The 24,258-nt window shown below is 37.4% G+C and overlaps 1 protein-coding gene and 1 pseudogene across 1 annotated transcript in view; one reads left to right on the top strand and one right to left on the bottom strand.

The window, feature by feature from the left end:
* Nucleotides 1-24,258, bottom strand: part of GRM8 (glutamate metabotropic receptor 8) — a 751,547-nt gene that overhangs the window by 485,275 nt on the left and 242,014 nt on the right. The window lies entirely within an intron of this gene.
* LOC136128493 (ATP synthase F(0) complex subunit C2, mitochondrial pseudogene) lies at nt 12,033-12,541 on the top strand (annotated as a pseudogene).

Genomic DNA, 24,258 nt, shown 5'->3' on the forward strand with positions numbered 1-24,258 from the left:
TTCCAACCTTTGTAAACATACGTAAATAAACACATATGTCTATACGAATAACTTACTCATCTCTTCTGCATGCAAACCAAATAACGCACTCAGGGTTTGGTTTTGGTTTTTGTGTTAAGACCAGATAGACTCCAGTTTAAGAATATTTTTTCTTGGCCTATAGTACAATGGTAATGACAAAAATAACACTCTGTATTCTCAATTCCCCCTTACGCTAACCAGTTTCAAGGGACTATTTCATTTTCAGTAGTGCTATTTCATTGTTACATACCTGATACCATTGATTGATTCACCAGTTATTTCCATTTATAACATGAGCATTACTGCTTTCTTAGCACAGTTATTTCTACAACTCATGCAATTAATGAATATTAATTGAATCTGAATTATTTTAAATATAGATCGTTATGAAGAGGAACTATTTGTACCAAATATGGTCCAAAACATGAACACTACCAATTAGTTTGCCAGAAGGCACTTATTAAGCTTTTATTTTGCTAATTAAACATCTCTGTCCCTTCCATGTACAGACATCATCTAGATCAGTGCTGCTCAATAGAAATACAATGCAAGTCACATATGTAATTTAAAATTTTCTAGTAGCCACATTTAAAAAGGCAAAAAGAAACAAGTGAGATGAATTTCTATTATAACATTACTTAAAGTGTTAATATAAAGTACATGAATTTTATTTAACCCAGCATATCTGAAATATTATCAGTTCAATATGTAATCATATAAAAACCATTGAGATATGTTTTACATCATTTTGATTTAAGTCTTCAAATTCTGGTGTATATATTTACACTTACACTCAGTTCAGGCTAGCACATTTCAAGTGCTTGGTGCCGCACGTGGCCAGTGGCTACCGCACTGGACAGCGTGGGTCCAGATCAGTGGTTTTCAGCCTCACTGCTCACCTGGGGAGGGTCTATAAATTTTGATACTTAGGCCACTCCCCAAACCAATTAACTCAGAATCTCAGGGAGTATGACCCAAACATCAATATTTTTTAAAGCTCCCAGGCAATTGCAATGAGCAGCCAAAGTTGACAAGCATGTGTCAAAAACAGTATGGAGGAGGTTGAACGTGAACTTTGTCATTTTGTTCATTTAAATGTCAGGGGGTGTGATGGCGAGTGACATCAAAAAGCTTATAACTTGTGTGAGAGACACACACACACACACACATTACAACAAATGTTCCCAATGCTGTGATAACTATGCAAATAAAAATGTAAAACAAAATATACAACAGGATAGTAGAGAGAGAATGGCAATAATGCCTGATGAAAGGCTATTCCTCGTGTGTTGGCTGGTAGAGATTGGTAAATGTCATCACATTAGGAATGGAGGGTATTTTTTTAATAGGGCAATGAGGAAGTTTCCGAAAGGCATTTTAGCTGGTGCCATAAAAGCCTCTTTCATCAGAACCTAACTAATTCAGATTTTATAATTTCTGAGAGACGTTGGGGCAGAATTACTTTTGCCCTACATCTGGGGAGAAAAAAAAAAAAAAGCTTTGCTGAGAAAACGAAGATTTTAACAGATTATTTAAAATTCTCAATACATTATCTAAACAATTTTTAAAAACTGACATGTTCACAAGTGAAGCTCTCTGAATCTAAATTAGTTTACTGTGCTGTATTAGAACATCAAAGTTATTCAATTCTATTTTTAAAGAAAAGCATAGTATTTCAGATTTATTCCAATTGTATAAGTCTTTTTGTGATATGAATACAAATGTTCTTGAATCTGTCCTTCCACTGTCGAATATGCTTCTTAGTAGGATAAATTTTTGAGGTTTTCTACCGTATATTCTACTGTGGTTGCAAAATAAAAATATGCCTCCTGCACCCTACTTTAAGTTTTTTGTCTTTTTCTGACTGATATATCCTTATTTCTTTATTTGCTCAAAAATGAGCGCAGAATGTTTCTCCTTCCTGAAGCCCTCCCTGACCATACCCACATGACCCCTCCCTCTGTGTCATCTGATATGCTGTGGACAAGCTTCTCATTACACTTATGTAGATCAACAAATAAGCACAAAACTGAGTGATTTTTTTCTTGAAAGATTGTGAGCTGCTTGAGGGCATTTCATGCCTTTTCAGTTTCTTATCTTCAGCCACCAGCACTATGTGTGGCACTTAGCACTCAAAAATATTGCTCAAGTTAGATTAAAACAGAGAAAATGGCACCTTGTGAAATCAAAGCAAGCGCCAAAATACTCAACATCTTTAGCCTCAACTTTTACATACATTACTATCTATAAAATAGATAACTAATAAGGACTTACTGTATAGCAGGGAACTCTACTCAATACTCTGTAATGATCTACATGGGAAAAGAATCTAAAAAAGTGTGGATATATGTATATGTATAACTGATTCACTTTGCTGTACAGCAGAAACTAACACAACATTTTAAATCAATTATACTCCAATAAAAATTTATAAGTAAATAAATAAATAAAAATTTAAAAAAGAATAATAGAAAAGATTTATGCACCAAGTAAGGAAGTACAGAGATTTCTTAAAGTTGTTTGTGATTACATCACCTTAAAAGGAAAAGGAACCAACAGAAGGTGTCAGCTTGTGCCCTGAAAATTTTCCTACAAATAATATTATTACCTCCCCTTGAAAGAGAGAAACATATATCACGATTTCTACACTGAGGGTTTAGGGAGTGAACGTGTTTTGTTCTAATAGCGAAATAATTGGAGATACTATTGTACTGGTCAGTATGACCCAGCCAGAATAGTTTTGATTTAGTAAACTTGTCTTCCTAAGTAAAACAAAGCTAATTGGACAAACAGAAATAATATTGCACTGCCCAAGGCTCTCCCTAGACCTTCAGAAAAAAATAAGTCAATGAGAAATAGAATTACCTTTGAGAGCAACAAACAAGAGTGACTCTGGTCTGCTCTGAAGGACAAGAGTCATGGGGCAGGGACAAGGGTGGGGACAGGGGGGAACACACATTGTTCAGGCTGGGGCTGTTGGCTTTGCCTTGTGATGTTTTAATGTCACTCGTATGGCCCAACCCTACCACCCCAATCTCCCCAGGGCAGAAAAAACTTACAGAGCCCTGGTCCCTAAGACTCCCTCACACTACATCTGCTTTTGGACTCACCTTATCCTGAGACACAGAAAACCTGGACCATCTTACATTGGGACCATGGTGAGATGAGTTTCTGGTAGTTATTAGCATTGCTTCATTTATTCACATATATTTATTTCATATATATGTGAAAAAATAACCCACATAATTCTGCAAATTCAGTGGATAACAGTGACCTGTGCCAGAATAAGAATTCCACAAGCTAAGGTGATCTGTGAACCTCTTAAATCCACCCTCCTTGGGAAAAAAGCATACAGCAATTTCAGATGCATTACACAGGCCTTGCTTCTTCATTTTCATCTTTCTTTAGACTATCCTCTCCCTTTTGTCCGCAAATACAAATATGTCCCTAAAAATGCCTGAAAGCATCGTAAAATGTTCAGTTACATAAAACAGAGAGCAGCCTTCACATTTTGAAACTTACAATATTTCATATACTATTTCTTTAATTCAATTTGTCAAATCTTAAATAGGTCCAGAATTCATATATTGTCCTAAAAAGCTTTGAGATAATAGTCTTCTCTTCAAAGAGAACAGTACTATTAATATACAACTGGTTAAGTTTAAACTAATAACTCATAATCAAGCAAAAGTAGGTCTTGAGGAATCTGCCTTAAGCCTCCATGACTTTAAATTTCCATATTCAGCACTTATAATAAATCCCATTTCATGTGTGTGAAAATATAAATATTCATGCATAGTTAAATGTACACCTATAAATGCACAGGATACATATGCAGAAGTAAATGTGTTATAAGACTTCAGCTTATGAAATGTCTTATAGACACATATTGATCATGGAGAAACTACCACTTTAATATCCATTAGATGTAATCTATGAGTTTACCACTGTGCCATCATCATAGTATAATGCCATAGTCTAAGATTTATCTATTAGGCAACTCAGAAGTGTGTAAACGCTCCAGAAATGAAAAGAAAATTGTGAAGCCATTAAATCATGGTCAATAAAGCATGTCTGTGTCAGTCATAGTCTAATCAATCCTCTAACTCCGTCAGGTTTTAGCTACAATGACTTCCAAACACATTTACCACTTTTGGGTCTTCCTTTGCATTCTTGTTATGAGTGACAAATCGCTTAGATAGGCTGACTGCTATTGCAAGGCCAAGCAAACAGATACCAAAAAGGGGGCATTTCAGGATTTGGAACAAGACCCCGGACACTTCTGCCTTATTTATAAGGCACTAATCTGTGCTAATAAGTGTGTACAAGCCTATGCAGGCAGAGACAGGGCCTGCAGGTCACTGCAGCCAAACACCAGGTCTTCTCTGCTGAAGACCACTCATGCTTCTAAAATCTCCACTGCCAAGTTCCAAACGCTATGCTTTCCTCTTTTCCAATTATCCCTATCTTCATCCCCATACATGCCTATTAGAAAAAAACAATAAGACATCTACTTAGTTCAGTCATCTGGCAAATGCCACGGATAATACAGTACTGTGGGTCAAATAATGCATTCAAAAACCAATCAATTTAGTGGGAAAAGAACAATCAAATTGCTTATTTTGCAGCATGCAGAGCAAAAACATTACAATTTGAATGTTGTGTTTTTCAAATAGCTGTACTGATGTTGGGTAGACATAATCACATTCACCAGGCATCTGTGCACTTTGTCTCTTTGGTATATTATTTTTTAAACTGCCTTTTTTCCTTGGAATCCAATTTATTTATCCTTTTGGAATGCTTAATATCTTAATGTCAATCAATTTTTTTCACTAAAGCAAGCAAGTTCTTTGTTTTGCAGCTACATTTTTTAGTCAGCTTTTGTTCAGAAACTGTTTATTTCCGACTGCATTACAAATGCTAGCTTTAACCAATCTATCAACCCAGGATAATACAAAGAGGGATCTTGTTAGTTCGTCCTTTCCTCTCAGGAACAAAGATACTGTATTCTGTAGTTTTGAAGAAAGGAAATAATAAGATTAGACTAAGATTTGAGAACAAGAGGAGGTCAGACCCAAGAAAGGTATGTGGTCCTTCTAGAGCTTTCCCATCTAATATGGGGAATTATAATCCATTCATGTTAAACGCTTTGACTATGCTCAGTATGCAAGAAGCATTAGAGCCTAGTATATTTTGTTACCATAGTTCTGCCTACTGGGAACTATAATTAAAGCACATTTGAGCAAATGCAATTTTATTTGTTATTAAGCAACTAAAAGCTTAGTCAACCTTGCAAATATGGCATTATTTTAGGATTAAAATACGAGCCAGCCAGCTAGCTAATAAACTTTATTAGGTCTTGTCTTTATTAGCAATGGCTCCTATTCCTATTGCAGGAGACTCCTATGCTATATAACAGTGTTTCTCAAACTTTAGGCTGCCTCAGAATAACCTGCAGGGCTTTTTAAAACACATTTCTGAGCTCTGCTTTCGGAGTTTCTTTACATCTGGGGTAGGGCCCTAAAATTTGCATTTCTAATATGTCCCTAGGGGATGCTGACGCTGCTGGTCTGCAGACCACACTTTAGGAACCACTGCTATATAATGTCATGGTTAGAGCTTTGGAGTCAGCCCACCTGGGCTCATATCCTGCTCTTCTACTCTTTATGTCCTTGGGCAGGTGACTTCATCTCTTAACCTCAGTTTCTTAATCCATTTAGTGGGGACAATAATACTTATCCAATAGGTTTGTTGTGGGAATAAAATGAAATGAAAATATGGACTGTGCTTAGCCCAGTGCCTGGCAGTGGAAAAATCAATGCATGGCAGTGATCAGTTTATTATTATTGTTAATTGGAGAAATAGGCCAAAGCTGGTACAGTGTATTTATAGCCAGCAGTTTGCATCGGACTCATCTGGAGAGCTTTTGTAAAATTAATGCAATACCTGCCCCCTCAAAGATTCTGATATAGTCCATATTTCATTAACTACTAAGATGTCATTGATTATAAGATGCACTATTATTTTAGGTACCACTAAGAAAGAAAATTCTGCAATTATACCATGACTAAACTAATGAAAAGTGAGAGCAACCAGATTCCAGAAATGAGCAAACGTGAAAAAATGTGCGTCTTGGAATTGATAAAATACAGTAGGTACAGATGTGAATTGGGGCTTCCTTCACAGATTATTGTGATGTGCGATTCTGGTTAAAAAACACTAACCTAGTCAGTGTGGCAGCTGCAAGGGGGACTCAAAGTTTGGATGCCTTGAAACTGAGAGCCCACAGGTTGGAAGCCCCATCCTTAGAATTACAACACAGCCTAATATCATAATCCACCACACAATTCCCTAGGCTGCTAATGAAACAAAAATATTTCATCTTGGTTTGATAGCATGCACCCTCTAAGCTTCTCCCATTGGATAGCATTTCCCCACATAATGAGAACGAATAAGTCCATTGATAGAGCCAATCAGATCAGGAAGTTGTCAGGTCAAGAGAGTTTTTCCTTCATAAACATGAATTCCAATCCTGAGATTTGAGGAGTACTTGGGGAGACTCCTAAGGGAAAAAACATGATTTACATTTGGGGGAGAAGGGAGGGTGGTGGAAGTCACATTACTGGGACTTGCCATAGTAAATTTTTGTTTTCCATCTTGATTTTTAAACTGCAGTTTGTAAAGTGTTGCAAAAAAAAACTGATTTTGTATAACTGTTTTATCAATAGGTAATTGCAATTTCCCTTCACTCTAGGAATTTTGTGTGAAGGCAGGAGTAGCACATAACTTCCCTCAACTTTAATACTAATGCTCTCACCCACAGGAAGTGCATCTGTCTGTAATGCAACATAGAACAGGGCAATATCTTCTGACATTTTTATTTGGGAGCTCAAGATTTCTAATAACTTCAATAAACGGTCTCTGGTAGCCTCCGTGCACATGAGTTAATTATAACGAGAAAATAAAATAATATTCATTTTAGCTTCTGAAAATTCTAAGAATGTAAATCTTCAATGAAATGTTGAAATAAAATCATAGCTGCATTTGCAATTTTCCAGCAATGAAAATTTCATTTGAACTCTTTCCTATCTTGTCACTACCCAGTTGCTCCTTTAATGGATGAAATTGATAACAAATACTTAACGCAGATGGACAAACAAACATAAGATGTAAGTCAGAGAGTATCAAGAACATTTTTTGAAGGTTCAAATAGTGACAAACTATAGCAATGACAATTAAAATTTTAAAATACACTAGTATAGATGATTTTCTCATTTTCTCACTGTATTAGGAACACACACACACACACATACACACACACACACACAAACACAAACTACCAATGAAATCTATACTTCCGAAAAAATTTTTTTGTACCTTGGAAACCTCTTTTGTTCCTGGCTCATATTAAATTCCTTTCTATTGTTATATATTAAAGGTTTACAAAAATGATGTTTTTAAAACTGTGATGTTGAAAATTTTTCATGTTTCTAATTACAGAATAGGAAATACAAGATATCATGAAACTCTCCAAAAATGTCTACATAATTTAAATGACTGCACATGTAGAATATAATTTAATATAAAACACAGTCACCTGAATAAGGACATCTTAGACACAGTCACACTGGTCATAGAGAATATCTGTCAACTTAAGTGAGGAGGAAGCAGCAGTATCTTTATAGAAAATTCATTCCTATTTTACTATAGAGGACAGTATTTGTTCAATTGATTCTGTCTTTCACGGTTGGGTTGCACAATGAATGCAACCCCACCCCTATTTTCCAAAGAAAAAGACAAAGACTGGTCTTGTAATTCTTCAATCCCATCTACCACTGTAACATCCAACTCACTCATTTGCATACACCTTTCCACAAGGGTTTATCTTTATTAAAGAATTCTCTGTATACTTTATCTATTTTGACCAAAACATGCATAAACTTCCTAAATTTTCATGATATCAGTGTACATGATGATTTTAAGTATTTTCAGTTCTTTGGAAGACATAAGAAAAATCTTAAGAAATAAGCATTAGCAGAGTTTTGAAGATTCTGATTTGTTTTAACAAAAACATCAATTAGTTCAAGTCCTTTGCTGATTAGAAAGTAGTGGATCTCACTTGACAGTCAAAGCATTTTGATCTTGTGTTTTGCACTCCCATAAAATGCCTTGCCATTTCTAATAATAATCTGAATGTTCAACTTTTTCCAATATCCTTCTCTCAGTCTTGTATGTCTGTTAGGGAATCAAAAGGTTTTGCTTGCCTAAGAAGAAATGTGCTAAAGAGAGGATGACAACAATTTCGGGAGGGAAGAATAACAGACAAATGCCCTTTCCTTCTTTGGTATAAGTCTTGGGATTATAGAAAATGTAGAGACCAAGCACACATCACCTTCAGAGAGACCTTTAGAAGATCTTTCAACTTATCCTTGTGGACAAAATGGAGTAAGGAGAAGCCGAGTGCATGAATGTTAGGGCAGATTAGTAACAGCTTCAACAGCTATACCCAGAGGGTGCTAATTAATAGAGTAACAGCCACCTGGTTCTAGGTTTCCAACATCATAGAAGGATTCTTTCCTGGGTTCCATTTGCTTCAACATTTTACATTCTCGTCAACGTCCTGGATGAGACTAGAGAGGACATCATAACATTTGTAGACCGGCCAGTGACCGTGTTGGATGACTGAATCAGGATCAAGAAAGAAGCTGACATGTTAGAAACAAGGGCTAAATCCAATAAGATGAAAAGTAATAGACATAAATGTAAAATGAGGTGATTAAGTCCAAAGGGACAATTGTTTTGTACGGACTGGACAGTAGCAATGGCTTAGAAACAATCCATGCAGCTAAGGCTTAGAGATTTTAGTCTATAGAAAGGTTAATATGAATCAACAGTAAACAGAATGTTTGTTGAATGAATGAATAAGTGTAGTATAGAAAAATAGGAGGGATGAAGGAAGAAGGGAAGAGGAGGGAAGGAGAAAGGAGAGGAGGAAAAGAGGGAGAAGAGAGAATCTATATGAAAAGAAGAGAAACTCCATTTGTCTCTGTGCAGTCCAAACCATCCTAGACGTGCTGCAGTATAAGTATGGATGGACAAACTGGGTACACTCAGGAGTGATCCGAGATGGTGTCAATTCAGCACCATTCAAGGAATTCTTGGAGGAAGCAGGCATCTTTAGCCTTGGAGACCTGAAAATCATGTTTAAATATCCTAAGGACTTTCATGGGAAAAAGAATTGGAGGTGTTGTTGTTTGGACCCAATAGTTACGAATAAGATAATGAATGGAAGGCACAAAGCAGCAGAATTAGATTCTGTACTAATATCTCAGTGTCAAAGTTCTCCAAGGATGGAGCTACTGGCCACTCTCTCCAGGATGTACTGGAGCCCTGACCGGAAGATCCTTGGCAGAGCTTTTGCAAAATTAATTCAAGCATCAGATAGGTGATAGGACTAGATAATCTCTGAAAGTCCCTCCCAGCCCCAATATTCCAATATTCAAACATTTTCTTGTGGTGCAAATTAAGTTCTTGCAAAAGATTTTCTCTAATAAAAACAATGAAAACAAATGGTTAGCCTGGAGACGGGAACCAAGCCTTTGGGAAATCCTAAGAGAACCACGTGTTTGCTCTCTAGAGAACTGATCATCTCCTTCCCCAGAAATGTATTAATATCTCTTTGTCCTCTTCTATACCGGCTGACTCTGGGAATTTGCGCACAGCATGCTTTATCTTGCTAAATATAATAGTCCATCTAGCATTCTTTCTTTGTGCGAAATCCCTATTCACTTTCATAAATTACATGAATGGATGTGAAGTGTACTTTCCTTTATTCAATAGAGACTATTCCCAAAAGCAGCCCGAAACATGCCAAACATCTGCTCCTACACACAGTTCAATACATGATATTGATATGTATTATTACTGGGTGAATTCTGAATACAAGGCCAATTTAACACACTCCTGAACAACTCCCTCTTCCTCCCATGGCCCAGTCACAGAAAGCTCAAGGAAATCTGAATAATTCTAATATTTGCTCAAGTAAGCTACAACTAAGTCGGTAAATCCGCTAAAACAAAAACCACAGTAGACCATTCCAAAATCTAACATAAATTAGATAAGTATGACAAATGTTTCTCTAATTTAATAAATATTTTTACATATATAAGTACTTTTTCCTCTCTGCTATACTTTAATATTCAAAGATGTTGCTTTTCCAAACTGTGAGTTCCTGGGTGTTCGAGCGCTTGTTATGAGTTTATCATATATGCCTAGTCCATGTTTTAATGATCGAATGCAATTATTGTTGATCGTGTTACAACGGAAGTGACCAAAATCCCTAAATCTTGAATTCATTCTAGTCATCTACAGAGATCTCTCTCACAGACAGTGAATTTCCTAACAGACATGTTCATAAAGACACTCAGAGTAAACACAACTTTATTACCACTGAGGGCTTTGGCCCCAAATACCTCTCTGGTCTCCTTTCCTGGTGAAGTGACCTGGGACCTCATGTGAGTTTGACAGACTCTTTCTGTCCCTTGGGCTACAGATTAATTTTTAAAAATAGCCCTAGAAGCTGATCCTTGATTCCTTCACAAGTCCCAGTCTGATTCTAGTTCCTGACAAAGCCACTGCTCTCACACAGATTCCATCTGCCCAGAGGAGGCAGGTTTTCCTAATGAGTGAAGTCTTTCTATACACCTGTGTTGTCCAACGTAGCCACTAGCCACATAGGGCTATTTAAACTTAATTTTAAGTAAATTAAAATTAAAGTTAAAATTCAGTTCCTTGGTGTACTAGCCACATTTCAAGTGCTGAATAGTCACATGTGGCCAGTGACTAGGATGCCATTTTGTTCTTGACTTTGGCCAACTTTTTTCTTGGAGTTGGGCAGACTCATCCCCTGCTAAAGATCAGAGTGTGAAACTGTTTACTCATTTCTTCATTCAACACATATTTATAAATTTCTTTTCTAGCTGCTGGATATATCACCATGAACAAAACAGATATGTACCTGCTCTCATGGAGCTGTCATTCTAGTGGAAAAACCAACAATAACAGGTAAACAGCTAATGGAAAAGATTATTGAAGTTAACGATTTTTTTCTTTCTTTTTTTTGGCCACGCCCCGCACAGCATGTTGGATCTTATTATGGTTCCCCAGTCAGGGATCGAACCCACACCCCCTGCAGTGGAAGCACGGAGTCTTAACCACTGGACCGCCAGTGAACTCTCTAAGTTTTGAATTTTAATGCTAGTGTATCTCCCTTTCGGCCTCATGGCAACAAGGAATTTTTGTTTCATTCAAGTGGGCCCATCCCTACAGTCGCCAGCCTGCTCTCCCTTGACAGTCCTCATATGGCAAACACTGATGGTTTTAGGATTTCCTTGAATCTACTGATTTTTTGTTCAGTCTCCTTTTTTCTTTAGAATTTCTACCGACAGCTTTTTTTTTTTTTTTCATCTTAAGACTTCTGATTTCAAAGTTTTATTTAACTTCGTCCCTTCTTGAGGAAAAAGAGCTTGTTGTGTTCCCATCATGAATCAAGATTTTTTTCATAAAGAAAGATACCATTACAAAAATACTTGAAACTAATTATTTTAAATTATCAAAATAACCATTTTCCACAGTACTGTTTACTATTTTACTATTTTTTCTGCCTTTTTCTCATTTAACTGTCTACCCACAGTTAATTCTGTATGCTTTATTCCAACATCAAGGGTTCTCCAGGCTTTTTAGTTTCAGTGATCACATTTTTAGGTGAGGCTAGTCTTAACTATTTCTATTCCCAAATAGTACAGCAAAAACTACTAGACATTCCCTCCTGGAAACCTCCACCTCCAGCTTCTTCACCTTGTCATTAGATCTTCAGACTGTCTCTCGGACTAAAATCTTTATTCTATTCCCAGTGGGCTATACCATCTAGGCTGTCACTACTCATACCTGGATTACTAAAGCAACCTCCCCAAAATGTTTAATGTCTCAATTTCTCTTCCTTGCAATTGATCATGTACACTAAATCATGGTTAATCTTAAAACAGTCTGTCATTTCCCCTCTCTGTCTTCTCTGCCCTGGGAGCAGCTCTTGCCACTTCCCCACCCCCAGAAAACATACGCTTGCCCCAACTTCATCTCCATCCCCTCACTGGTCAGGATCACATCTCACTGCTGAGCCAACCACTCTCTGAGGTGGTGCTGACAGATGAGAGCCTCAGCAGCTTGGCAGCCCCACGTCCCCTGACCTTACTTATCCCTAGCAGCAGCTTCCAAAATGGCACCATTTCAAGGAACATTGACACAGCAGCCAAGTTCATTGAGGTTGGAGCTGCCATGGTCAGAGGGGTTGGCTCTGGGGCTAGGATTAGGACTCTGTTTGGGAGCCTCATCATTGATTATGCCAGGAATCCTTCTCTGAAGCAACAGTTCTGCTCTTAATGCCATTCTGGGCTTTGCCCTCTTGGAGACCATGGGGGTCTTTTGCCTGATGATGGCCTTTCTCATCCTCTTTGCCATGTGAAAGAGCTATCTCCGTCTCCCAGCGTTCTTTCTTCCACATCTCATCTGCTCTGTATGTTCCTTTCCTTGTATCTTCCCAAGCAGGCCAGGAAAAGTGTTTGACTCAAGGTTTGACAGAGGGAAGACAAATAAATACTGTTTGAATAAGAAAAATTACAGCTTGTCATTACCCTACCTATGAACCCACCTTGGCTCCCTAATATCTATAGAATCGAATTGCTTTTTCATGAACTTATTGCTTTGAAAAAATAATGCTAAAACTGAATAATTCTATTATTAAAGTGACCTTTTCATTTACACATATTATAAATAACCTATTTGGTCTCTGAAAATGATTTTGGACTTTTCAGGCTGCTATACCACTGGCTCCTATGACTTATTATGTACCTGCATATGTCTCCTCATTTTATCTAGTTAAAACTTTTCTAATTATCTTCCTCCCAAGTTTCCACCAAACTCTTCTTCCACAGAGCACACGCACGTGCGTGCACGCACACGCACACACACACGAGGGAAGGAAGAAAAAAAGCTTCTAGAGATAATTTACTGAGTTCACTGACATAAATGGGAGTTTTAAGAAGCACAAGCAAACTATTTCAGCCAATTGTATATACCTTTCCCATTTCCTTTACACCCATTTGAAGCCTACACTATGTCTTTTTCCATAGGATCCAAAGCTCAGTAGCTTGAATTAATTACAGACTGACATTCTACAGGCAACTTTTGGTTCAACATCCACAAACTAAAATCAGCCCAGCCTTTGAACACAGGATCTAGTAGTGATTAATAATTTCACCACTGGCCAGGAGGATAACAAATAAAAAGAGCAAACTCATTATTGTGATTTCAAACCTAAATGTTTATCTTCTATGTATTTTACATGCCCAAAGAACATGATTGCAATTTGAGTTTATTAGTAATTGAAGCAGAACTAATGAAAGATTCTTTATTGGAATGTTCTAGTTACCTTCTCAAAAATATCTATGTCCTTTTTCATGAAGATTAGATGTATAAAAGAAAGTTCAAGTCTCTTTTATTATTATCATAACTTGCTCTAGCAATCAAGGGAAAGGAAATTTATCTTTCTGTCATATTTTATTGCAGTTAAATTAATTCTTGTAGCTGTATTATGTCTTTAATACAGGTTAACTGATGCTTAAAGTAACTAAAGTCCAACATTTTTTCCTTCTTTTTCATAATTAGTTTCTATTATCATAAATATACTAGACTCTGAGAAACTCAGTAGACTTTTTTAAAAATATTTTTTGGGATGCAAACCACTTTTAAAGTCTTTATTGAATTCATTACAATATTGCTTCTGTTTTATGCTTTTTGGGTTTTTTTTTTTGGGGGGGGCTGTGAGGCATGTGGGATCTTAGCTCCCCGACCAGGGATCGAACCCACACCCCCTGCATTGGAAGGCAAAGTCTTAACCACTGGACCACCAGGGAAGTCCATCTGTAGACTTTTATATTTTTCAAGATCCCTTGAAAAATATTCAAAATTATTAACATACATACATGTAATACAATATACATTAATATGCATAAGCAATTTCACTAGATGAGATCATAGCCAATCAATGTTTAACCCACTTCTCAATACCATTTTATAGGAGCTTCAGGCTACCAGAATTAATTTCATTGACTTGGCAGAGTACAGAAGACATAGGTTATATCACAGGTCACAGGCAAATAATTGTGCTTAAACCCTTCTGTATTTCTACGGCAATATTTACTTAACAGACACATATGGTACTTGCTATGTTCGAAGCCTTTTATATATGTTAATCCATTTAATCCTCCTAACAACCTTATGAGTTAGGTAGTATCATGATCCCCATTTTACAGACAGAGAAACTGCAGCATAAACAGGTTAAGGCTCTTGCCCAAGTCCACAGAGCTAATAAATGGTAAATTCAGAATGCAAACCTAGAAATCTGGCTCCAGAGTCTGAGCTCTTCAGCACTCTGCTAGGCTGCCTCTCCATCTTCAAAATTATTTCCATATTTGGAATCTAATTTCAATATTAAGAATATTAAAGCTTTTAATTTTGTGAAAAAAGTATAACATTTTCGCTTTCATATCTGAAATCATTTTGTGGCTGCTCCCACACAGGCACCCAAGGTCTCCCTGCTCCCCACCACACTGGCCCAGGTGCCCTCTTGCTGTGCACCATCCAGCTCTGGGCCTTCTCCTATAGTAGATCCTAACACGATTTCTGCATATTAAATGCCAAGTTCTTTCAGGGCAGGGAGTACATCTTTTCACAGGTACATCTCGAACGTGCACCTGTGCAGATAAAACATCGTTATAAATCGTCCAGCAGCCAAAGAGTTAAATAACTTTCTGATCAAGTTCTGACACCCGTCATAAATAGATTTCTTCTCTACCCACAGGAGTAGACACCCATTCCATTTTTTAAATTAGCAAGTGTGTGGAAATAGGCTTGGGATTTGAAGGAAATGATACTGCAGGAAAACAGGTAAATGAATGGTCCACTTTCCTCTTGGCATAGAGCTTTCAAAATGTGAAAGACACTGGAGTCCCTAATTTGAAGAAGTGGCAGCCCAGCGGCACTGAGCTTTTCAAGCTGAAAGCCGAGGAATATATACCAAGCTACTGTAACAAGACACTTCCATCAAAACCTCACAGCAAGCAAACAACTGCCAACCAGCACATTGCTCTACACAAGAAATGACGTCATGTCATTTTGTGCAAAGGACATCAAAACAACTTGTCAGTTTAACAGAGGATTTAGATACACCAGGAGAAGATTTTCACATATCACTTTAAGCATTCCTAGGAAAACTGCTATAGAAGCTCTTAAGGCACAATAATTTGAACCTAACTAGACTTATTAACCAACACAAACCAGAACTTTTCTAAAATGTCTATTTCTTTATAAGTGTAAGGATTTGTTAGAAGAGTCCTACTAACTCTTAGAAAATAAAGTTCTGCAGAGAGATGGTGATTTATTTGCTTTCATCCAGTAACATTCACTCGTCAAGTTGTTAATTATGTACCTATTAGTGCTAGGCGCTCTACTGAGTGTACTTATAGGAATCATTTTTCTGCCAATAAAACCGTATTTTAAAATTGGGTTAGTAATTTCCAGATATTTTGTCAAATTTAACAACAGTAGATAGTGAGTTCTTCGTATTCATGGGAAGAAAGCAGAATTTTAACTGACATAAATAAATCTACATTTTAGCTTGAATGGCAGGAACATATGTAGGTATGTGTCAGCGTACACACGTAGTTGGATTGTTCTGATTAACTGTCCATTTTGCATTTTTGCCTAATCTGATCACTCAGTTCACTGAAATAGCCAAATTGGCTTTGGCATTTAGATAGGGTTGGCTGTAGGTCCATAAAATAAGAGAGCTGAATGGGCATTGGAAGACCAGCCCCCCTGGACCACAAGCTCCTGAGTATAAGAATTGTGATTTCTGTGGCTCTGGGGCTGGATGTATTTCCCAGCACAGACCAGACATTGATATATGATTTTTTAAATAAAGGACCCCACATAACCTCTTTCAAGCCTATAAAATTATATCCCATTAATAAAAATTTCCAGAGGTACCAGACATTAAGATGGTCACTTGGTCATTACCCTATAATATTAACCCTACCTAGATGCAGAGTTCATACTGAGGTTCTTAAAGCAAAATGATTTGAAACTAACTAGATTAATTCACCAAGACAAGCTATAACTTTACTAACAGCTGCTCATTTCAGTGAGTTTTCCTTCATTCTCTTAACTTTTCATCCCTGATACCGCTTTATTTTGGGTTTTTTTACTTTTTTGTTATCTTTTGGGGTACTCTAATTATTAAGTTAGCAGTTAACAAAATAATAAATTACAACTCTGCTTCTTGGTTACCAGCTTAAATTCTCTCAACAGTGCATGATTATTCAAGCTTATCTCCTTTTCATAACGTTGATAATATTATAATATGAAATGTGCACCTCTCATCACGGTGTCCTGTACCTTTTCTACTATAATGAATGTTTGCCTTATCTCCCAACTAAACCGTAAGCTAGAGCAGGGTCCAGGTTCTTGTCCCTCTTTCTTGCCATCCCCACACCCTGACAGGATACACATGACTGCATCCACTCCAGGGGCATGTTGGGGAAAGATAATAGAGTACTGCAAAAATGGGGCGAGGAGGTGGCAGACAAGAGTATCCCAAAGCTCTCTGATGGAAAATTGAATGAAAACTTCTAAGAGAAGTGAAATATTCTCTTTCACTCTCCCTCTTTTAATCACCACTTTTAAAACTTACACATAATCAAATTCTACTACAACCTGACAGCAGCGACATTATGAAATCTTTATTGTGTCAGGCACTCTTTGGCCAACCAAAGAGCAATTCCCGGGCCCCAGTCACCTTTTGCTTACTTTCCCTGCTTTTCTTGCAGCCGGGGATGCCCATGTGACACAATTCTGGCTGGCACTGCCACTTCCCCATTCTTCCTGTCTTGGACATATGATGTCTGGGCCTGCATTGTGCATTTTGCATTTTGCAACCATGAAGCAAAAAATTGTGAAAACGAAAAACCAACTTGTTGGGAACAGTGAAACCGAGGATAAAATAGCATTATTGAGCAATGCAAGCAAACCAATGCAAGTAATCTCCTTCTTTCAGAACACTCGATGTGAGGAAAAGACTTTTTGCTTGTGTAAGCCACTGCTACAGCCAAATGCCTTCCAACTCAGACGTTGATTAAGACAGTTACGGTTTAAATCCTGATTTTACCTTTTACTAACTATGACTTCGGGCAAATTACTAAACGTCTCTAAGTTCAGTTTCTCATCTGTGAAACGGACATAAGTGTAATTGCCATTAGAGAATATTTGTGAATTATTGTGAGAAATATGAAATAATCCACGTAAAGTAATTAGCAGAACTTTAATATTACTCTCAAATGTTAAAGGTACATACTAATATTAAAATATAAAGACACAGGAATGTTTTTAAAGTAAATGTGTCTTTTTTTCCCAAAAAATTGCATATAAAAAAATTAAATATTTAGGGTGGTAGAGAATTATGTTTTATAAAATAATTCTCACTGTATCTTTTAGGTCAAGACATTTACAATTAGCATTAATACACTCATGTGTGATTACATTAGGTGGTACTATAATCACTATGATTAAAATGTTTTTGTTCCGGTTATTGCCCCAGAAAAATAAGCTCCTTCCTCAAGCATAAGGATAGACTGAAATGGCTCACAGTGACCCCCAACCTTTTTTTCTTGAATTTTTGAATTTTATTTAACTGATTTTTTTATACATCAGGTTCGTATTAGTCATCAATTTTATACACATCACTGTATACATGTCAATCCCAATCACCCAATTCATCACACCACCACCCCCACCCCCCCATGGCTTTCCCCCCTTCGTGTCCATACGTCTGTTCTCTACATCTGTGTCTCAACTTCTGCCCTGAAAACCGGTACATCTGTACCATTTTTCTAGGTTAAACATATATGCGTTACAATGTGATATTTGTTTTTCTCTTTCTGACTTACTTCACTCTGTATGACAGTCTCTAGATCCATACACATCTCAACAAACGACCCAATTTCGTTCCTTTTTATGGCTGAGTAACATTCCACTGTATATATGTACCACATCTTCTTTATCCATCTGTCTGTCGATGGGCATTTAGGTTGTTTCCATGACCTGGCTATTGTACATAGTGATGCAATGAACACTGGGGTGTGTGTGTCTTTTTGAATTATGGTTTTCTCTGGGTATGTGCCCAGTAGTTGGATCGCTGGATCATAGGGTAGTTCTATTTTTAGTTTTTTAAGGAATCTCCATAGTGTTCTCCATAGTGGCTGTATCAGTTTACATTCCCACCAACAGTGCAAGAGGGTTCCCTTTTCTCCACACCCTCTCTAGCATTAATTGTTTGTAGATTTTCTGATGATGCCTATTCTAACCGGTGTGAGGTAACACCTCATTGTAGTTTTGATTTGCATTTCTCTAATAATTAGTGAGGTTGAGCAGCCTTTCATGTGCTTCTAGGCCATCTGTATGTCTTCTTTGCAGAAATGTCTATTTAGGTCTTCTGCCCATTTTTGGATTGGGTTGTTTGTTTTTCTGATATTGAGCTGCATGAGCTGTTTATGTATTTTGGAGATTAATCCTTTGTCTGGTGATTTGTTTGCAAATATTTTCTCCCATTCTGAGGGTTGTCTTTTCATCTTGTTTATGGTTTCTTTTGCTGTGCAAAAGCTTTGAAGTTTCATTAGGTCCCATTTGTTTATTTTTGTTTTTATTTCCATTACTCTATGAGGTGGATCAAAAAAATCTTGCTGTGATTTATGTCAAACAGTGTTCTTCCTATGTTTTCCTCTAAGACTTATATAGTGTCCGGTCTTACATTCAGGTCTTTAATCCATTTTGAGTTTATTTTTGTGTATGTTGTTAGGGAATGTTCTAATTTCATTCTTTTACATGTAGCTGTCCAGTTTTCCCAGCACCACTTATTGAAGAGACTGTCTTTTCTCCATTGTATATCCTTGCCTCCTTTGTCATAGATTACTTGACCTAGGTGTGTGGGTTTATCTCTGGGCTTTCTATCCTATTCCATTGATCTGTGTTTCTGTTTTTGTGCCAGTACCATATTGTCTTGATTACTATAGCTTTGTAGTATAGTCTGAAGTGAGGGCATCTGATTCCTCCAGCCCCGTTTTTTTCCCTCAAGACTGCTTTGGCTATTCGGGGTCTTTTGTGTCTTCATACAAATTTTAAGATTTTTTGTTCTAGTTCTGTAAAAAATGCCATTGGTAATTTGATAGGGATTGCATTGAATCCATAGACTGCTTTGGGTAGTATAGTCATTTTCACAATATTGATTCTTCCAATCCAAGAACATGGTATATCTCTCCATCTGTTGGTATCACCTTTAATTTCTTTCATCAGTGTCTTATAGCTTTCTGCATATAGGTCTTTTGTCTCCCTAGGTAGGTTTATTCCTAGGTATTTTATTCTTTTTGTTGCAGTGGTAAATGGCAGTGTTTCCTTAATTTCTCTTTCAGATTTCTCATCATTAGTGTACAGCAATGCAAGAGATTTCTGTGCATTAATTTTGTATCCTGCTACTTTACCAGAGTCATTGATTACCTCTAGTAGTTTTCTGGTGGCATCTTTAGGATTCTCTATGTATAGTATCATGTCATCCGCATACAGTGACAGTTTTACTTCTTCTTTTCCGATTTGTATTCCTTTTATTTCTTTTTCTTCTCTGATTGCTGTGGCTAGGACTTCCAAAACTATGTTGAATAATAGTGGTGAGAATGGACATCCTTGTCTCATTCCTGATCTTAGAGGAAATGCTTTCAGTTTTTCACCATTGAGAATGATGTTTGCTGTGGGTTTGTCGTATATGGCCTTTATTATGTCGAGGTAGGTTCCCTGTATGCCCACTTTCTGGAGAGTTTTTATCATAAACTGGTGTTGAATTTTGTCAAAAGCTTTTTCTGCATCTATTGAGATGATCATATGGCTTTTATTCTTCAGTTTGTTAATATGGTGTATCACATTGATTGATTTGAGTATACTGAAGAAAACTTGCATCCCTGGGATAAATCCCACTTCATCATGGTGTATGATCCCTTGAATGTGTTGTTGGATTCTGCTTGCTAGTATTTTGTTGAGGATTTTTGCACCTATGTTCATCAGTGACATTTGTCTGTAATTTTCTTTTTTTGTTGTATCTTTGTCTGGTTTTGGTATCAGGGTGACGGTGGCCCCATAGAATGAGTTTGGGAGTGTTCCTTCCTCTGCAATTTTTTGGAAGAGTTTGAGAAGGACGGGGGTTAGCTCTTCTCTAAATATTTGATAGAATTCACCTGTGAAGCCACCTGGTCCTGGACTTTTGTTTGTTGGAAGATTTTTAATCACAGTTTCAATTTCATTACTTGTGATTGGTTTGTTCATATTTTCTATTTCTTCCTGCTTCAGTCTTGGAAGGTTATAGCTTTCTAAGAATTTGTCCATTTCTTCCAGGTTGTCCATTTTATTGGCAAAGAGTTGCTGGTAGTAGTCTCTTAGGATGCTTTGTATTTCTGCAGTGTCTGTTGTAACTTCTCCTTTTTCATTTCTGCTTTTATTGATTTGAGTCCTCTTCCTCTTTTTCTTGATGAGTCTGGCTAAGTGTTTATCAATTTTGTTTATCTTCTCAAAGAACCAGCTTTTAGTTTTATTGGTCTTTGCTATTGTTTTCTTTGTTTCTATTTCATTTATTTCTGCTCTGATCTTTATGATTTCCTTCCTTCTGCTAACTTTGGGTTTTGTTTGTTCTTCTTTCTCTAGTTCCTTTAGGTGTAAGGTTAGATTATTTGAGATTTTTCTTGTTTCTTGAGGTAGGCTTGTATAGTTATAAACTTCCCTCTTAGAACTACTTTTGCTGCATCCCATAGGTTTTGGATCATCGTGTTTTCATTTTCATTTGTCTCTAGGTATTTTTTTATTTCCTCTTTGATTTCTTTAGTGATCTCTTGGTTATTTAGTAACATATTGTTTAGCTTCCAAGTGTTCATGTTTTTTATGTTTTTTTCCCTGTAGTTCATTTCTAATCTCATAGTGTTGTGGTCAGAAGAGATGCTTGATATAATTTCAGTTTTCTTAAATTTACTGAGGCTTGACTTGTGACCCAAGATGTGATCTATCCTGGAGAATATTCCATGTGCACTTGAGAAGAAAATGTAATCTGCTGTTTTTGGATGGATTGTCCCATAAATATCAATTAAATCTATCTGGTCTATTGTGTCATTTAAAGCTTCTGTTTCCTTATTAATTTTCTGTTTGGATGATCTGTCCATTGGTGTAAGTGAAGTGTTAATGTCCTCCACTATTATTGCGTTGCTGTTGATTTCCTCTTTTATAGCTGTTAGCAGTTGCCTTATGTATGGAGGTGCTCCTATGTTGGGTGCATATATATTTATAATTGTTATATCTTCTTCTTGGATTGATCTCCTCGATCATTATGTAGTGTCCTTCCTTGTCTCTTGTAACATTCTTTATTTTAAAGTCTATTTTATCTGAGATGAGTATTGCTACTCCAGCTTTCTTTTGATTTCCATTTGCATGGAATATCTTTTTCCATCACCTCACTTTCAGTCTGTATGTGTCTCTAGGTCTGAAGAGGGTCTCTTGTAGACAGCATATATATATGGGTCTTGTTTTTGTACCCATTCAGCAAGCCTGTGTCTTTTGGTTGGAGCATTTAATCAGTTCACGTTTAAGGTAATTATAGATATGTATGTTCCTATGACCATTTTCTTAATTGTTTTGGGTTTGTTTTCGTAGGTTCTTTTCTTCTCTTGTGTTTCCCACTTAGAGAAGTTCCTTTAGCATTCGTTGTAGAGCTGGTTTGGTGGTGCTGAATTCTCTGAGCTTTTACTTGTCTGTAAAGCTTTTGATTTCTCCATCGAATCTGAATGAGATCCTTGCTGGGTAGAGTAATCTTGGTTGTAGGTTCTTCCCTTCCATCACTTTAAGTATATCATGCCACTGCCTTCTGTCTTGTAGAGTTTCTGCTGAGAAATCAGCTGTTAACCTTACGGGAGTTCCCTTGTATGTTATTTGTCGTTCTTCCCGTGCTGCTTTCAGTAATTTTTCTTTGTCTTTAATTTTTGCCAATTTGATTACTATGTGTCTCGGCATGTTTCTCCTTGGGTTTATCCTGTATGGGACTCACTGAGCTTCCTGGACTTGGGTGGCTATTTCCTTTCCCATTTTAGGGAAGTTTTCAACTATAATCTCTTCAAATATTTTCTCGGGTCCTTTTTCTCTCTCTTCTCCTTCTGGGACTCCTATAATGAGAATGTTTTTGCGTTTAATGTTGTCCCAGAGGTCTCTTAGGCTGCCTTCATTTCTTTTCATTCTTTTTTCTTTATTCTGTTCTACAGCAGTGAATTACACCATTCTGTCTTCCAGGTCACTTATTCGTTCTTCTGCTTCAGTTATTCTGCTATTGATTCCTTCTAGTGTAGTTTTCATTTCAGTTATTGTATTGTTCGTCTCTGTTTGTTTGTTCTTTAATTCTTCTAGGTCTTTGTTAAACGTTTCTTGCATCTTCTCGATCTTTGCCTCCATTCTTTTTCCAAGGTCCTGGATCATCTTCACTATCATTATTCTGAATTCTTTTTCTGCAAGGTTGCCTATCTCCATTTCATTTAGTTGTTTTCTGGGGTTTTATCTTGTTCCTTCATCTGGTACATAGCCCTCTGCCTTTTCATCTTGTCTATCTTTCTGGTAATGTGGTGTTTGTTCCACAGGCTGCAGGATTGTAGTTCTTCTTGCTTCTGCTGTCTGCCCTTTGGTGGATGAGGCTATCTAAGAGGCTTGTGCAAGTTTTCTGATGGGAGGGACTGGTGGTGGGTAGAGCTGGCTGTTGCTCTGGTGGGCAGAGCTCAGTAAAACTTTAATCTGCTTGACTGCTGATGGGTGGGGCTGGGTTGCCTCCCTGTTGGTTGTTTGTCCTTAGGCAACCCAACACTGGAACCTACCTGGGCTCTTTGGTGGAGCTAATGGCAGACTCCAGGAGGGCTGATGCCAAGGAGTACTTCCCAGAACTTCTTATGCCAGTGTCCTTGTCCCCACGGTGAGCCACAGCCACCTCCTGCCTCTGCAGGAGACCCTCCAACACTAGCAGGTAGGTCTGGTTCAGTCTCCCCCAGGGTCGCTGTTCCTTCCCCTGGCTCCAGATGCACACACTACTTTGTGTGTGCCCTCCAAGAGTGGAGTCTCTGTTTCCCCCAGTCCTGTCAAAGTCATCCAATGAAATCCTACTAGCCTTCAAAGTCTGATTCTCTAGGAATTCCTCCTCCCGTTGCCGGACCCCCAGGTTGGGAAGCCTGACATGGGGCTCAGAACCTTCGCTCCAGTGGGTGGACTTCTGTGGTATAAGTGTTCTCCAGTCTGTGAGTCACCCACCCAGCAGTTACTGGATTTGATTTTACTGTGACGGGCCACTCCTACTGTTCCATTGTGGCTTCTCCTTTGTCTTTGGATGTGGGGTATCTTTTCTGGTGAGTTCCAGTGTCTTCCTGTTGATGATTGTCCAGTAGCTAGCTGTGATTCTGGTGTTCTCACAAGAGGGAGTGAGAGCACATCCTTCTACTGCGCCATCTTGGTTTGGGCACCCCCAACTTTCTTTTACCACCTCACCCAGAAACCTGAGTCATTGTGAATCTTTAGTGTTTCATTTATTAGGTTATTTTCAGGATATTCAACCATTTCTCTTGGATCACTGAAGAAAACAACAGGTCTCTGGGTTTTTTTTCCTTTGTTTTAGTCACAAGCATTTCAGTTTCACTTCAATGAGATCATCATTCCCGATGTTTCTCTTTGGAAGCTTATCTCACAAGGCTAATAAAAGATAGTGTTCCTAGGCCTAGAGACTTTCCATTTATAGCTTTCCATTAAGCTACTTAAAGGTAGATATTATTCCAATTAAATATTAAAAGGTAGGTCCTTTTATGAAGTAGCTTTTTTATTAATTTAAAAAGAGATAATTATTTAAACTTCTAAATCCTTTCTAATAGGATTTCAAATGACCTGCAACGAAAGACATAAATAGATTAAGATGAAAATAAATCAAAACATACCAAAGCACTGGAAAAGTGGATGCAAATATAAAAATCATCATTGATGTGATTATGCACAAAATTTAGCTCTGAGCTTCCATGAGAC

The sequence above is a fragment of the Phocoena phocoena genome, chromosome 9, assembly GCF_963924675.1.
Source record: "Phocoena phocoena chromosome 9, mPhoPho1.1, whole genome shotgun sequence".
NCBI lineage: Eukaryota > Metazoa > Chordata > Mammalia > Artiodactyla > Phocoenidae > Phocoena > Phocoena phocoena.